At 27.2% G+C, this 14,791-nt stretch overlaps 1 protein-coding gene across 1 annotated transcript in view; it reads left to right on the top strand.

The window, feature by feature from the left end:
* l(2)05287 (WD repeat-containing protein l(2)05287) overlaps positions 1–14,791 on the top strand; it is a 40,917-nt gene that overhangs the window by 19,920 nt on the left and 6,206 nt on the right. The window lies entirely within an intron of this gene.

Here is a 14,791-nt window from a genome sequence, read left to right as displayed (position 1 = left end):
TTTGTCAAAATTTTATTTCTATAGAAAATGTTGTCAAAATTTTATTTCTATAGAAAATTTTGTCAAAATTTTATTTCTATAGAAAATTTTGTCAAAAGTTTATTTCTATAGAAAATTTTGTCAAAATTTTATTTCTATAGAAAATTTTGTCAAAATTTTATTTCTATAGAAAATTTTGTCAAAATTTTATTTCTATAGAAAATGTTGTCAAAATTTTATTTCTATAGAAAATTTTGTCAAAATTTTATTTCTATAGAAAATTTTGTCAAAATTGTATTTCTATAGAAAATTTTGTTGAAATTTTATTTCTGTAGAAAATTTTGAAAAATTTTATTTCTATAGAAAATTTTTTAAACATTTTATTTGTATAGAAAATTTTTTAAAAATGTTATTTCTATAGACAATTTTTGAATAATTTTATTTCTATAGAAAAAAATTTAAACATTATATATCTATAAAAATTTTGTCAACATTTTGTTTCTATAAAAATTTTATTTCTATAGAAAATTTTATCAAAATTTTATTTCTATAGAAAATTTTTCAAAAGTTTTTCTGAACAATTTCTTGAAAAATTTTATTTCTCTAGAAAATATTTGGAAAATTCTATTTCTATAGAAAATTTTTGAAAAAATTTATTTCTATAGAAAATTTTTGAAAAATAAGCTACACTTGTAGTTTAGTCAATGCATGGTTTTAAGCTGAAATCAAAAACAACAATAATGATTGAAGAATAAACCAACAATAACAAACAAAACAAATTAAGATAGAGGAGGTACGCTCAAAAACAAACCCAGGCAACTACATTAAAATCGATGATTTGAGTTTGGGAAAGGAAAAGAGATATGATTGCAAATTTGTTTAGGCAGTAGCCGACTATCAAACCTTTTTTCGGAAGGTTCAAGGTATTTCACTTTGGGTTGAGTGAATTACCCGAATTTATTCTGATAATTGGTTGATAGTTTTGCTGAAAGAAGAGGATGCCGATGAGGAATGTGGTAATTCCGAAACAGCTGTACATTCAACCATCTTGCAGTCTATAGGCTTTGCCTAAATAAATACTTTCCTCTTTTCCTCTGCTAGGTAAGCTACACTTGTAGTTTAGTCAATGCATGGTTTTAAGCTGAAATCAAAAACAACAATAATGATTGAAGAACAAATCAACAATAACAAACAAAACAAACTTTCTATCTATAGAAAATTTTTGAAAAGTTTTATTTCTATAGAAAATTTGTGAAAATTTTTTTTCTATAGAAAATTTGTGAAAAATTTTGTCAAAATTTTATTTCTATAGTAAATTTTCTCAAAATTTTATTTTATATTTTGCCAAAATTTTACTTCTATGGAACATTTTTTCCAAAATCTTATTTATTTAGAAAATTTTGTCACAATTTTATTTCTATAGAAAATGTTGTCATTTCATTTCTATAGCAAATAATCATAAACTTTATCAACATTTTATTTCTATAGGAAATTTTGTCATAATTTTATTAAATTAAAATTTTGTCATAATGTTATTTCTATAAAAAAATTTGTCAAAATTGTATTTCTATAGAAAATTGTGTAAAAATTTTATTTCCATTTTTGCCAAAATTTTATTTATTTAGACATTTTTTCAAAATATTATTTCTATGTAAAATTTTGTCAAAATTTTATTTCTATAGAAAATTTTTGAAAAATTTTATTTCTATAGAAAATTTTTGAAAAATTTTATTTCTATAGAAAATTTTGTCAAAATTTTATATTTATAGAAAATTTTGTCAAAATTTAATTTCTGTAAGAAATTTTTGAAAAATGTTATTTCTATAGAAAATTTTGTCAAAATTTTATTTCTATAGAAATTTTTTTCAAAATTTTATTTCTATAGAAAATTTTTGAAAAATTTTATTTCTATAGGACATTTTTTAAAAATTTTATTTCTATAGAAAATTTTTAAAAAAATTTATTTCTATAGAAAATTTTTGAAAAATTTTATTTCTATAGAAAATTTTTGAAAAATTTTATTTCTATAGAAAATTTTTGAAAACTTTTATTTCTATAAAAAAATTTTTGAAAAATTTTATCTCTATACAAAATTTTGTCAAAATTTTATTTCTATAGAAAATTTTGTCAAAATTTTATTTCTATAGAAAATTTTGTCAAAATTTTATTTCTATAGAAAATTTTGTCAAAATTTTATTTCTATAGAAAATTTTGTCAAAATTTTATTTCTATAGAAAATTGTGTCAAGATTTTATTTCTATAAAAAATTTTGTCAAAATTTTATTTTTTTTTTTTTTAATAATTCTGTTTATTTGCAATCTATTTTTCTACAAAACATTAAGCAAATTTTTTGTTGCATATCTTAAACTGAATTGTTTAGGCTCCATTGAACCTAACAATATATTCTTTAAAATATCTAATATTTACATGACATTGATAGTTAAGCTTTACTTAAATAAAAGGGAGATCAAGAACATGTCGCCTTTTCAGTCTTTTTACTTCATCGGTATCATCTAACAAATTAATTGCTAATACATTAGAGTGATAACTTAATCTATTCAGATAATTACTACAAAACTTTTTAATTTCGTCTTTAACAAGAGGAATGTTGAGATCTTTGTGAATGTTGTTGTTGATAAACCAGGGAGAGCCAGTAATAAGCCTCAAAATTTTTGATTGGTATCTTTGAAGAATTTCTACGTTGGAATTGCTGGCAATACCCCATAATTGAATTCCGTAGGTCCATATTGGTTTTAAAATTGTTTTATAGAGCAGAACTTTGTTATTTAAACTTAGTGTAGATCTCTGACCTAACAACCAATGCATTCTTTTTGTTGTAATGTTTAGATGCTGCCTTTTCATTCGAATGTGCTCATTCCAAGTTAGTCTTTTATCCAAGTGAAGTCCAAGATATTTTACAGAGTATGCTGACTCTATTACTGTTCCATTGAATACAGGTGGAGGACATTCCTTTCTAGAGAAAATTTTGTAGAAATTTTATTTCTATAGAAAATTTTGTCAAAATTTTATTCCTATAGAAAATTTTTGTCAAAATTTTATTTCTGTAGAAAATTTTGTCAAAATTTTATTTCTATGGAAAATTTTGTCAAAATTTTATTTATATACATTATTTTGTCAAAATTTAATTTCTATAGAAAATTTTGTCAAAATTTAATTTCTATAGAAAATTTTGTTAAAATGTTATTTTTGTGCATCGGTAATCTCTTGCACGTTTTGAAACTTCAATACCTTAGTCTAAGCTCATTTCCAATATTCGTCCACTTGTTGGACGCTAGGCAACACTGTCAGTATCGCGGTAACGACCAATGGTACGAGAACCAACGAATTTATTCACATTTAAATTTTGGAGGACTCCAACGATAACTAATTGTAGTATTCCAGCTAAATGTAACGCAATCGCACTTGAATTCCTCCATCACATATAACATTATTTCTGAATGCAATAGATCAAAATGCTTTTGTAAGCTTGTAAACTATCAATAGCTAATTCTTGGTTTTTAAAAAATCATAAAATTCCACAAATATCAATTATACAGTAACAGTAAAGGCCTCTGTTGAGGCCTTGTTTGCATGCACCATATACGCTGTCCAAACTAAAGAGTATCACAATGTTATCATGCCGTCGTGTTGTTTTGTTTGGGAAAACCTCATCTTTCGGCAAACCAAATTATAGCGGTTCTATCTACAATATACAAATACAATAAAACAAACACCATGTGATTCTCACACGTTTCTTCTAGAAGATACATAAAATGCCGAGATACTATCGGCTAACACTAGCCTTCCTCTCTTTCACTCTCTCTCGCTCTCTCAATTGCAATTCATTTATGTTGCAAAATGTAAATTGCATAAATGCTGCAACTCAGAATGCAGAGTTCAGTGTGTCACTATAACATTTGATTTACTCTTGCTATTTAATGCACGCAGGAATGGGTATCATCATATTTTAACATGATTTTTCTCCAGAATTGTTTCTACATCTGTGGTTATATGTATGTTTTCTTAAGTCTGCTAAGCTAATAATTGCTCTGGAAATATTGTGCTTTAGTATATTGCATGTATTCCTCTTGGAGTGCAGTGTCTGACTTTTCTAGATGAAATCACACCGTAACTATCATGCATCACCCACCGATTTGTCAAGTGTTTAACTCTAGCATTTCCATATACTTATTCGCCTTCCTCCCTCTCAATGGATTGTATTATTCTAGGAAGGCATATTTTATAATGGGGGCTGGCTAAAAAAATATCTCAACTCGTGATGTGATGAACGAATTAAAATGTCGTGTAATTCGAGGCACGCTCTACTTCATTTACTCCCGTAAAGATATAATAAACTAATTAATACGGGCGGGTACACTATCTTTTGTGGAATTTTGTATATGTAGGCCAAATGAATCGACTCACAACAGATGTAATAATTTAAGTGACAATCTTTTTTAATTCGTTTTAATAAGGTTTAAAGTGTTTTTAAAAAATCGTTCGTGGAAGTTTTATTTATTTCGTTGAAATTTGCTAATTATAGGACATTTTGGAGAAATATGTCTTTGTTTTATAATTTTGTGGAAATTTTCTTTTTTTGGTGATTTTGTGAAAATTTTCTTTTTAAATAAAATTTTGTCAAAATATTCATTTTATACGAAATTTGTATTGAAATTTTCTTTCTACTTATCGAAGTTATCTTAAAAGTTTCGTTTTATGGGAAATTTTGTCAAAATGATCTTTTTTAGGAAATTTTGTCGAAATATTTTGTTAAACCTAGACAACTTAAGAGACGTACGTCTATGAGACGTATGAGTTTTTTTTTAGTGAGAATGAATAAAAGTTTAGCCAAAAACGTGTTTAAATGATAGGGATTTGTATAAAGAATGTGTGTAAGTACAAAAATTTAAAACAAAAATCCACAAATGTTGTCCACATGACGACAAACTACAATACGTCCCACAGACGTCCCATATTTTTGGTGGATATTTTGTCGAATTATTATTTGAATAGGGAATATCAACGAAATTTAAATTTGCTTTTTATAGGAAATTTTGTCGAAATTTAATTTTAAAATGAAGATTTTGCCGAAATTTAGCCGTACCCCAGCAAAAAAATTTGGAAGTTTTTCCAAAGGCACAACTTTAAAAGCACTTCGGGAAGATGCACTCCCCATGATGTTCTTTATTTTAACTCCGCAGGAAGTTCTTTTAATTCAATTTTTTATAACCTGGTTTTTTCATACTTTTAATGGGTAATTTTAACTTTTTTGTTTCAAATAGGTTAAAAACAGAGTAAGAATTCATAAAATGGTACAAATCATTTAAATTTTGTCGAAAAAAAATGCTAAATCCAATCTGAAAAAATTGTGAATTTTAGAAAATATTTGAGGTCAAACATTTCCGACAAGCGTTAGAATCCATTAAAAATTATAAAAAATTATAAAAATTATTTATTTGACAAAATATCACAGAATGTTTTAATTTACATCCAAAACATTGAATTCGGATCACACCTAAAGAAGTGATGCAAATTCAGGGCAACGGCTGTTGAAATGGAGGACTTCCGTCCTATGACAAGCCCATGTTAAATTCATCGCTTCTGCGTCAATTTTGCACCACTTCCGGATCCAAAAAGAACATTTTCATTACTTTTTTGGCGACGCTTTTTTTGCTGGGGCCTTTATTTTTATAGGAATTTTTTTTGAAGGAGATTTTGTTGAAGTTTTCTTTTTAAAATAAATTATGTCGATATTTCTTTTTATTTGACATTTTTTTGTTGACATTTTTTTTAAGAAATTGTGTCCAGTGTTATTTTTAAAGGATTTATTCGAAATTTCCATCTTAAGAATATTTCGACATAACTATCTTTTACAGGAAATTTCGCTTAGGGGTACTTTTCCTCGAAAAATTGAATGCAATTTTGTCGAAATTTTCTTTTTATAAAAAAATTTTGTAGAAATTATTATTTTTAAAAGAGATTGTGTCAAATTTTTCTCTTTATAGGACATTTTGTCGAAATTTCCTTTTTTTAGAGAATTTCAACGAAATTTTATTTTTATAGGAAATTTTCCCGTTTCATTTTATGGAAAATTTCGACAATTTTTTTTTTTTTGGAAATCTTGCCGAAATTATCTTTTTATAGGAAATCACGTCGTTTATGGGAAATTACGTCGAAATTTACTTTTTATGGGTAATTTCCTAATAATTTACTTTTTTGGAGGAAAATTTCTTCCAATTTTTATTTGTATTTCCACTATATTTTTTTTTTTTGTGAACTTATCTTTTTAGAGGAAATTTTCTTTTTAAATTTTGTTGAAATAGTTTTTAGGAAATCATGTCGTAATTTTCTTTTTATAGGTAATTTGACGAATTTTTCTTTTTATAGTAAAAGTTAGGTTAAGTGGCAGCACCATATATCAGGCACACGTAGACTATTCAGTTCACTGTGATTCCACAGTGGTGAACTGTTCTCTTATCACTGAGTGCTGCCCGATTCCATGTCTAGCTCAATGACAAGGTACCTCCTTTTTATAGCCGAACGGCGTTCCACATTGCATTGAAACCATTTAGAGAAGCTTTGAAACCCTCAGAAATGTCACCAGTATTACTGAGGTGGGATAATCCACCGCTGAAAAAAATGTTGGTGTTCGGTCGAAGCAGGAATCGAACCCACGACCTTGTGTATGCAAGGTGGGCATGCTAATTATTGCACCACGGTTATAGTAAATTTCGTGGAGATTTACTTTTTTTTTAAAGATTTTTTTTTCGAAATTTTCTTATTATTTCAAGAAATTTTTGTGTTATAGGAAATTTCCTCAAAATTTACTTTTTTCAGCAAATTTCATCGAAATTTTCTTTCTAAAGGAATTTTTTTTTTGTGGACATTTTTTCGAAATTTTTTTAAAAGAAGTTTTTCATAGTAAAGTTTGTGGAAATTTTGTAGGAAATTTCGTCGACATTTTCTTTTTATAGAAAATTTCCTCAAAATATTTTTTTATAGAAAATATCTTCAAAATATTCCTTTCATAGAAAAATTTTTCAAAATTTTCTTTCTATAGGAAATTTCCTCGAAATTTTCTCGTAATTTTCTTTTTATAGGAAATTTCGTCAACATTTTTTTTATAGGAAATTTCGTCTATATAGGAAATTTTCTTTCTATACGAAATTTCGACGAAATTTTATGGGAATTTCCTTGAAATTTTCTTTTTAAAGGGAAATTTTGTTGTTAAAGGAAATTTCCTCGTAATTTTTTTATAGGAAATTTCGTCAACATTTTTTTATAGGAAATTTCGTCACAATTTTCTTTTTATACGAAATATTCTTTTTAAAGGGAAATTTCCTCGAGATTTTCTTGTTAAAGGAAATTTCCTCGAAATTGTCTTTTTATAGGAAATTTCCTCGAAATTTTCTTTTTATAGGAAATTTCCTCGAAATTTTCTTAAAGGAAATTTCGTCAAAATTTTCTTGTTATAGGAAATTTTTGTCGATACTTTCTTGTTATACGAAATTTCGTCAAAGTTTTCGTTTTAGGAAATTTTGTCGAATTTTTCGTTAAAGTTTTCTTATTAGGAAATTTTGGCGAATTGTTTTTTTTTATAGGAAATTTTGTCGAAATTTTCGTTTTATAGGATATTATGTCAAAATGTACTGTTTATAGAAAATTAGGTTGAAATTTTTTAATTTTATGTAGGAAATTTCCTAATTTAAGAGGAAATTTCGTCGAATTTTTCTTTGTATAGAGAATTTTGTCGTAATTTTTATGGGAAGTAACATCGAAATTTACTTCTTATAGGAGTACGTCGAAATTTTCTTGTTATAGGAAATTTCATCAAAATTTACTTTTTGCGGGAAATTTCATCGAAATTTTCTTTCTGAAGGAAATTTTCTTTTTGTTGGAATTTTTTTCGAAATTCTTTTAAAGGAAGTTTTTCATAGTAAATTTTGTAAGAAATTTCGTCGAAATTTTCTTTTTATAGAAAATTTCCTCAAAATATTCTTTTCATAGAAAAATTTGTCGAAATTTTCTTTCTATAGGAAATTTCCTCGAAATTTTGTTGTTACAGGAAATTTCCTCGAAATTTTCTTTTTATAGGAAATTTCGTCAAAAAAAAATTATAGGAAGTTTCGTCACAATTTTCTTTTTTTTATGAAATTTCGACAATTTTTTTTATGGGATTTTCCTCGAAATTTTCTTGTTATATGAAATTTCGACGAAATTTTATTTTTATGGGAATTTCCTCGAAATTTTCTTGTTAAAGGAAATTTACTCGAAACTTTCTTGTTATAAGAAATTTCGTCAAAGTTTTCTTGTTAAAAGAAATTTCCCCGAAATTTTCTTTTTATAGGAAATTTCCTCGAAATTTTCTTGTTATAGGAAATTTTGTCGAAACTTTCTTGTTACTTTTTATAAGAAAATTTGTCGCAATTTTCTTATTATTTCGAGAAATTTTCTTGTTATAGGAAATTTCATGAAAATTTACTTTTTGCAGAAAATTTCATCGAAATTTTCTTTCTAAAGAAAAATTTCTTTTTGTGGGAAATTTTTTCGAAATTTTTTTAAAAGAAGTTTTTCATAGTAAATTTTGTGGAAATTTTGTAGGAAATTTCGAAATTTTGTTTGTTAAAGGAAATTTCCTCAGAATTTTCTTTTTATAGGAAATTTCGTCATTCTTTTTATAGGAAATTTCGTCACAATTTTCTTTTTATATGAAATTTTGACGAAATTTTATTTTTATTTTCTTGAAATTTTCTTTTTAAAGGAAATTTCCTCGAGATTTTCTTGTTAAAGGAAATTTCCTCGAAATTGTCGTTTTATAGGAAATTTCCTCGAAACTTTCTTGTTATAGGAAATTTCGTCAAAGTTTTCTTGTTAAAAGAAATTCCCCGAAATTTACTTTTTATAGGAAATTTCTTCGAAATTTTCTTCTTAAAGGAAATTTCGTCAAAATTTTCTTGTTATAGGAAATTTTGTCGAAACTTTCTTGTTATACGAAATTTCGTCGAAACTTTCTTGTTATACGAAATTTCGTCAAAGTTTTCGTTTTAGGAAATTTTGTCGAATTGTGTGTTTTTTTTTTTATAGGAAATTTTGTCGAAATTTTCTTTTTATAGGATATTATGTCAAAATGTACTGTTTATAGGAAATTAGGTTGAAATTTTTTTAATTTTATGTAGGAAATTTCCTAATTTAAGAGGAAATTTCGTCGAATTTTTCTTTGTATAGAGAATTTTGTCGTAATTTTTATGGGAAGTAACGTCGAAATTTACTTTTATAGGAAAATTTTTCGAAATATACTTTTTTAGGAAATTTCGTCGAACTTACTGTTTAATTCAACAAAAATTTCTTTTTATAAGAAATTTTCTATTTATAAGAAATTTCGTCGAAATTTATTTTTAAAGGAAATTTTTTTGGCATCAGCTGTTTATAGGAAATTTATAATGGAAAAATTTGTTGAACTTTATTTTTATGGCAAGTTTTGTTAAAATTATTTTTTTTGTTATTGTTGGTTTATTCTTCAATCATTATTGTTGCTTTGATTTCAGCTTAAAACAATGCGTTGACTAACCTAGAATAATTCTAAATTTATTTTTATAGACATTTTTTTTCAAAATTTATTTTTATAGGAAATTTTGTCGATTTATAGGAATTTCGATGAAGTGGAGTTCTTTCGGCTCCTTTTTGATTATCGTCCAAATACTAAATATTTAATGTATCTCTCAATATAGGTAATTATTACAGAGATTTTGTCTTAATCGACATCAGATTTTACAAGTTTATCGGTATTATTTATTTCCTGAGAATTTTTCATGGTATAATTTCATGTTTTCCGTTTTGTGTTTTTTTTCGTCTTGATTGCCTGTCAAGATCAGAGTAACAAGAGTTGATTGAACTTATTTACGCCTTCACAAGATACGACAACCAAGGAAATGCAATAAAAAATTACCTCCTCATGTTGAAACTTTCACTTGAATTTGGCATAAAAAAGTTTTATCAAGACAACAACAACAATAAACAGAATAATCGTAAAAAATCTTGACCTATTGTATGAGCATCGCTTTGTTTATTAGGACATAATTGAAAGATTTATTTTTAGAAATGTATCTCCATGCCCAGAATTTTTCAATACATCTGATTGAAGAAATCCATCTATTATATGGATTTTGCGCTAAACTCAAACATGTTTGGGTGACCCTATGATACATTAAGGTCACTATCATATTGTGAGAGGGAGACTGGACATACACGATCCATGGAGAAATAGAATTAAACATTTATAGCCGTTATCTTGGTACCAATTTGATTTAAATAGAATTTCTTCGAACGTGTTGTGAAGATAGAAAGAAAATTTGAATTTGATTCCAATATTCAAAGCACAATGAGCTATGATTTTGGTAGAAGATAGCGATCTAAGAATAAGCAAAGCGGGTGATATTGATTATATACCCCACACAGAATTCTTTTCTGATTTCGTTCAAATATTTGACTAATGTGCATTTGCGATTTTACACAATAAAAGTAAATTTGCTTGCCTCATGTATGTGTATGCTCAAAGGCTTGTGTCCTTAAAGTAAGCACAAAAATTAATTTTTATATAACTAACTATTTTCCAGCATTTATTTAACTCCAAACACTTGGCCCAGAGATGCTCCAGGTGCTTTGTCATGGAGGACGGGCCAAATAAAAAACAGTACGAAAGATTTTCGTTGAAATTACGAAGAAGTTTCGTTGAAGTTGTAAAATAATAAATTTTTATTATTAATAATAAAACAAAATTTTGGCGAAAGTTTCTATATCAATAAAATGTCGACGAATCTATAGCAATAAAATTTTGACGAAATTTTCTATTGCTATAAAATTTTTTTTATAGCAATAACATTTTGACGAAACTTTCTATAGCAATAGAATTTCGGCTAAATTTTCTATAGTACGAAATTTCGACAAAATTTTCTATAGCAATAAAATTTCGACGAAAGTTTCTATATCAGTAAAATTTCGACGAAATTTTCTATAGCAATAAAATTTTGACGAAATTTTCTATTGCTATAAAATTTTTTTTTATAACAATAAAATGTTGACGAAATTTTCTATAGCAATAAATTTTTTTTCTATAGCAATAACATTTTGACGAAATATTCTATAGCAATAAAATTTCGACGAAAGTTTCTATATAAAAAAAAATTGACGAAATTTTCTATTGCTATAAATTTTTTTCTATAGCAATAACAATTTGACGAAATTTTCTATAGCAATAAAATGTCAACGAAATTTACTATAGCAATAGAATTTCGACGAAATTTTCTATAGCAATAAAATTTCGACGAAATTTTCTATAGCAATAAAATTTTGAGGAAATTTTCCATTGCTATAAATTTTTTTATAGCACTAAAATTTTTACGAAATTTTCTATAGCAATAAAATTTCGACGAAAGTTTCTATTATATAAAAAAATTGACGAAATATTGCTATAAAATTTTTTTCTATAGCAATAAAATGTCAACGAAATTTTCTATAGCAATAGAATTTTGACTAAATTTTCTATAGCACGAAATTTTGACGAAATTTTCTATAGCAATAAAATGTCGTCGAAAGTTTCTATATCAGTAAAATTTCGACGAAATTTTCTATAGCAACAAAATTTTGACGAAATTTTCTATTGCTATTCTTATAGCAATAAAATTTTGACGAAATTTTCTATAGCAATAAAGAGTCAACGAAATTTTCTATAGCAATAAAATTTCGGCGAAAGTTTCTATATAAAAAACATTGACGAAATTTTCCATAGCAATAAAATGTTGAGGAAATTTATAGCAGTAAAATTTTGGATAATTTTATATAAAAATAAAATTTTGTGGCACTTGCAGTCTATTTTTATACCTACCACCATAGAATGGTGACGGGGGTATAATAAGTACACACAAAAAAAGTTTTTTCTGATTCAACCACGAAATTAATTGATCCAATTAATTTTTTAATTGAAATGTCTTCAATCACAGAAATGATAATATCAATTAAAAAATTAATTGACAGTCAATTAAAAAATTAATTGATCCAATTAAAAATTTAATTGATACTATTAATTTGTGTGATTGATTTTTGTTTCAATTAAAAAATTTGTTAAATCAATTAAATTTTTAATTGAATATTTTTTAAAACTCAATTAAGATTTTAACTGGAAAAATGTTCGTGAAATTTTTTTCTGTGTATATCATTCCGTTTATAATACATCGAAATATCGATTTCCGACTATATAAAGTATATATATTCTTGATCAGGGAGAAATTCTAAGACGATATAACCATGTCCGTCTGTCTGTCTGTTGTAATCACGCTACAGTCGTCAATAATGAATCAATCGTGCTGAAATTTTGCACAAACTTGTCTTTTTTCTGCAGACAGATCAAGTTCGAAGATGGACTATATCGGTCCAGGTTTTGATATAGTCCCCATATAAACCGACCTCCCACTTTGGGGTCTTGGGCTTATAGAAATCGTAGTTTTTATCAAATTTGCCTGAAATTGGAAATCTAGAGGTATTTTAGGACCATAATGAGGTGTGCTGAAAATGGTGAGTATCGGTCCATATTTTGGTATAGCCCCCATATAGACCGATTTCCCGATTTTACTTCTTGGGCTTCTAAAATCCGAAGTTTTTATCCAATTTGCCTGAAATTGTAAATCTAGAAATATTTTCGGGCCATAAAGAGGTGTGCCGAAAGCGGTGAGTATCGGTCCATATATTCTGGTATTTTAGGCTCACAAAAAACGTGTATCGGATTAAGTTTTTATCGGTCCATTTGGTAATGCCTCCATATAGACCGATTTCACTTCTTGAGGGTATAGAAAGCGCACTAATCATGAAAATTGCTTGAAACTCAATGTAAAATTTCCAGATTTACTTCTCGGGTGAAAATCTACAGATTTAAGATTTCAAATCAAGACGTTATTTTATAATTTTCTTGCACACCTACACGAGATGTAAATGATTCCTCTAAAACTCAAACAAAAATGGTTCTTTTAAATCCGGTATCTGATATAGTCTTCATAGGTAAAAACTTTAAAATTATCTGCGGGAAGTGTACTGGTTGAACTGCTCTGCTTGATCTTGATCCTCAAACCCCCATGAAATTTCAAAGGAAACCCTAATATTTGATTCGTGGTGGTGGGTATTTAAGATTCGGCCCGGCCGAACTTACTGCTGTATATACTTGTTATTACTACGTTAGACTGAAAAGAGGATCCACGTTTCCCTGTCTGATGAAGTCTGCATTGATCATGGACAATATATATTGCAAAACAATATATATTGTCCATGATCAATATATTGGCCTGGTTTTCAGCAGGCCAATATCTATATAACCAGATAGCTGTGTTTTTGTCATACAATATAAATACCCCACAACAATTCTCATTACCAAATAATATTGGGATATGGACGGGATATGAGCAAATAAACAACAAGTGTGTAGACTACGTCGTAGTACTCATGAACCCAGTAAACACTGTGGTAAGTAGTTGTAAAAAAAAACTGTTTGCCAATCGAATTTGTGCCATTGCCGTTTGCTTGGAAATAATAGCTTACCAACACCATGCAGTTTCTGTTTACCATACTTCAGATTTTCATGAGTAATACCACGTAACCCAACACATCTGCTGCTTATTTCCCGAAAACTACATTGTTTGCTCATATCTTGTCAACGCTTACAATTTAGCCTTGTGTAATGCATCGGAGAAGTACTTTCTTAATAGGACATACCTTTGTAAAAGTATACACGATTTCCATTTAAGAGCAATTGCTTAGCATTTACGAACTGAGTTACCTCCAAGATTATTTTGTAATCAAACTTTTTGCTGGGAATATCTGATATAACCGAAATCGTCCTGTGATAGTAAGGCATTACTTTCAACAATACGGTAATGTTATGGGTAAGCCGTTTTTCACCTCAACTACTACTTTTTCACTTCAACTACTAACTACTGCTGGGATAGCAATAATTTCGCTTAACTCTATTTCATCAAAATAAAATTGACCACTTATCAATAGAGACAAACATATATACTCTGTCTACAAGAAATATTTATGAACACAGCATATGCAATTTATAAAAATATTAATTATTTGTTTCGGACATTATTATGATTATTTTCTGATGTAGTGCCTTCTTGTTTTTAGCTAATTTTTTCAATGAAAACCTGTTAAAACCAATGTTTGCTTGTTCCAAGCTCTCAAAACCCATATTGTACTCGGCTCTGCAATCATTCTAGTCATATACTAGACTCAAGACAACTAATTTCCCGCTGAAATTTAGTTTAATACTTTTGTTATTTTGTTTTGATATTTGTTGTTGTGTTTTGGTTTTTTGAAATTTCATAGCCCAATATGAAAAGTGAGTAATTGTAAGACATGTTTGATTTAATTACTTTTAATGACTGACTGAATGCTTAACTAACTGACCGACAGCTCATTGACGCCGCACTCTTATGTTATATGAGTGAGACCTTCTGTAAGCATGGACACCAACTGAGTGACCCCGTATGCAAATTGTAATTAATTGAGAAGACCATCATCAAAATCTTGATAAATTAAATTCGTATAAAATATCTTTGTATATAAAATGCATACAGGATAAACGAATTATAAAATGAAAATTTTGAAAAAGTTTAATAATGTTAAAGGCTTTTACATACGAAGGTGGTTCGAAAAGTAATTAGCTTACTAAACAAGAGCTGCCGCTTTTAACCCTATACACTAGCGATGTAATTTTCTATAGAAATGGAATTACAACGATACATTAAAATTTCCAGAAATTTTC

The sequence above is a fragment of the Haematobia irritans genome, chromosome 2 (genome assembly GCF_050003625.1).
Source record: "Haematobia irritans isolate KBUSLIRL chromosome 2, ASM5000362v1, whole genome shotgun sequence".
Lineage (NCBI taxonomy): Eukaryota > Metazoa > Arthropoda > Insecta > Diptera > Muscidae > Haematobia > Haematobia irritans.
Note: the sequence above shows the minus strand (reverse complement) of the source record. Positions and strands in the feature narration are given on the sequence as shown.